We start from the raw sequence: 3,643 nt of genomic DNA on the forward strand, positions 1-3,643 counted from the left end.
ACCTCGAGAAGAGGCCCCCGTTTTTATTTTTTATTTTTTTAGAAAGCACCTTTAGCACCAGATACAAATTTCAACTAGTCGTTGGGATTTTTAACCTGTAAAATGTAAGTGTTCATAGTGTTATAAAGTGTTATCACTACCCTATAGAATGCTAGGAACACTTACATTAGAATTTATTTTATTGAAGCCTTTAAGAATGGAAGTGCACAAAGGGTTCTATGGTGTAATGGTTAGCACTCTGGACTCTGAATCCAGTAGTCTGAGTTCTACTTTCAGTAGAACCTTAAAAACCCAACTAACTCTCATTAGTGCTTCAATGTAAGGATTTAAAAAAATTCAAACATCCTCAACCATGCCTTTAGTTTTAGTTCTATGATCTTCACTGTTAGTGTGCAAAATATGCCATATTATTTTTTATATATAATATTTATTTTAATAATAAATCTTTATTTTGGTTGCTGGCATGGTTCTATGGTGTAATGGTTAGCACTCTGGACTCTGAATCCAGAAGTCTGAGTTCAAATCTCAGTAGAACCTTGAAACCTTAATCATCATTATTACATAGATCTAAACAATACAGCAGCTCATAATAAGGAATTTTAATTAACAGACATCTTCATACATAACTTTAGTTTTCTGGCCTCTAGCAACCAAATTCTTATTTTTGTTTGTTTTCGAAAAAATTCTGTTCACTTCAATATTAGTGTAGAAAAATCCCACGATACCAATCCCAATGCTAGCGCTTCTAGCCACATGCAGCTCGGTTAGCCTTGAAGAAAGAGAAGAGGGAGTTAGATGCTTTTAGTGGCTGCTCAGAAAGTGGGGTCGGGTCAAAGGTGGCTGCTGTGAGCGGCGGTGGCACGTAGAGGTGGGCAGCAAGGGTGGATGGTGTGCAGAGGTGGGCAGCGAGGGTGAGAGCGTGGGGGGACAAGGCCGGGGGCAGGTAGCACCTGCGGCCCACCAGCGCCACTCGCGGCTTTAACTGTGGTTGCAGTCTTTAATGTATTCTTTCATTTATTGGTTTGTTGATGTGATTTGCACTTCTGGGCCACCGTACATTCAGTTTTACCAATCATTTCAAAAACGGGCACGGGAAAGATTGACATAAAATATGAACAATGAAGCGATATTCACATTGACAAGCGTTCCAGAGTGTGTGATGAGCACATTCTTGAATGCCTTTAGCCCATGGTGTTCACACTGGACTAGCAGGGAGGGGCTACTTCTTGTTTTCATATTCTGCTGTTTACCAGTCCATGTTTCGCCCACAGTTGAAAGAGGCTTGGTGTGAAATGTCAAAGCGGTTCAAATCTCACACATCTTGATCCAGACGTTTTTCTTTCGCAGCTCTTTTCTGATAAATGAAAGACATAGTTTACAAAACAGAATTATTACTTTCTCTACCATGATCAATTTATAAACGGTTGGCATTTCCACTAATTGCAGGGGACACCATCCATACATCACTATTAAATCTGAGTTCCTGATTGGTGAAACTTCTAACTCAGTGGATGCGCGTTTTACACGTAGAGTCCAAAAACAGAAACTTGTGCATTAACGCAAGAAAGTTCTGAATGCTGAAGTCCAAAACACGCTTTTAGCATTGTTTACATAGACTTTTACTTGAATCTGCTTACTTGAACGCACTTTGCCGAAAGTGGTGTGATTGTAGCTTCAGTTATGATGAGTGCATATCTTAAAAATAGTTGTTTTATATTTACCTAAAACTGCCAAATTAACACAAATGTTTTGAAAAAGTAATTAAAGCAAATTGAACAGAAGTTTTTTTAAACTGAATGACTGGTTTAATGGAATTTAAGATGTTGAGTTGATCTGTCATCAGTTTTTGTCGTGTAGACATCTCATGTTGATGTTGCTGTGTCCTGTATTCCAAAAGAAACTGCACAGACGACCTGACTCCAGCAGTGAGATGCCCCAAAATCCAATTGCCAGGCATTGAAGTGTCATCTGGGCTGCAGTTAGACAGGATGACTGCCGCTGATTCACTGATTACAGGAGCAGACTGCAACAGGATCCAAGTGGATTCAAGGAGACAAGCAGGCTCCCTTACATATCCCTCTGGTTCCCTGCCCCACTGTCTTTGAAAAGCACAGACTAAAGGTGATCACATTTCCCAAATTATCAATACCAGCTGCAATTCTGTCTCCCACGGCTTTGTCCCCGGGATGTGCTGTCTCTGATCTTCTCTCCTGGGCTGCTCTTTCAGCCCCAGCTTCTGTACAAATATACAACCTTTTTTTAATGCTGTTCACGTGAATGCTGTGCAAAGTTTGCAGTTATGAAATGAAATTTGCATAGGTTTGTTCAAATTGAGGTGTGTCTTGAAAGTATTCAGTCACAAAAAATTGGACTGGAAAAGTCCAATCGGTCCGGACCGAGTCCACTTAATTTGGTCCACATCGAGTCCTGTTCGTATACAAACAGCCTTTCAACTAGACATTTATGTTTCGAAAGCTTATAAAAAAAGCATGTGGCTAAAGATCTGTTCAGTCATTGGCCAGGAATTTCGAGGTCAGGGCAAAGCAACAAGAAAAAGAATAATAAAAGTCCCCGAAAGGGATACAGCAGATTAAGAAAATGGATGGAAGTTCAGGGTTACATTTATTGGTTCAATCCTCCATATTGGATTTGGATGCTCCACCCCCTGAATGAGTCACTGAACATGTCACATGCCCAAAGCATAGTTCCTGATTGGTTAAAACGATCTGGCGACCTCGCCAAAGTTCCAATTTTTTTAACTCTGGACACACTGAGCCGCCCAAAGCGCGCAATTCAAATCACACTGCTGTCAGACCGCTGCGTTGCGTCTGATGCTCAAAACGCGCCGCAGGACCCAATGATGGCGTCCGTTAAAACTGGACACCCCTGATGCGCGAATTGTGTCTGGTGTGAACGTAGCTTTAGGATCACTTTTAAGATTCTTTTGTTGGTTTCTAAATGCCTTTATAGAATTGTAACTTGATATTTATCAGAGCTGCTTTTAGTTTATGACCCTCTTAGAGCTGTCAGGTCTGCAGGCAGTCCCAAAAGTCAGAGCAACAACCCACGGCGAGCCCACATTTCAGCACTGTGGACCTTGTCTGTGGAACTGTGGAGTTTTTTGTTTTTTTTTTATTAAAAACTACTGTAATTTCCGGGCCATTGAGGACACCTGAGTACAAGCCGCACCCATTCCATTTTTGTAGGATTAGCTATCTTGTACATACCCAAGCTGCACCTGTTTACAAGCTGCATGTGCCCACAATGAAGCATGTTGAATTGAACAAGTTGGATTGTCACCGATGACCCTGCCCCATACACTGCTAGATCATGAGCAGTCTCAGAGAGGGAGAAGTTCATGGCATTTAAGACTTATTTTGTGAACACACCCACAAACAGCCAAGCAGCATGGATGTTACTTCCCCTCACTCAGGGGGGGGGGACTTTACACCCAGGATTCCCCACTTCCCATGAGTCTTAGGGGCTAACCTCCAGGTCGCCACACTGTGTTGTAGACTAAGGATGAATATTATATGTGCTGAAACCGCGCGTGTAAAGAGCAGGGAGCTGCAGCAGAAGGAGGGGAGAGCGCGAGTGCATCGCAAGAGGGAGTGGGAGCAAGAGCAGCAATGTTAGGGGTGTG

General features: G+C 42.1%; 1 non-coding gene across 1 annotated transcript; it reads left to right on the top strand.

Moving 5' to 3' along the window:
• The first annotated feature begins 465 nt into the window (after positions 1 to 465).
• trnaq-cug lies at positions 466 to 537 on the top strand. The gene has a single exon. It is a non-coding gene; the product is annotated as a tRNA-Gln (tRNA).
• The last annotated feature ends 3,106 nt before the right edge of the window (positions 538 to 3,643 follow it).

Source organism: Oryzias latipes, chromosome 23 (genome assembly GCF_002234675.1).
Source record: "Oryzias latipes chromosome 23, ASM223467v1".
NCBI classification, from domain to species: domain Eukaryota; kingdom Metazoa; phylum Chordata; class Actinopteri; order Beloniformes; family Adrianichthyidae; genus Oryzias; species Oryzias latipes.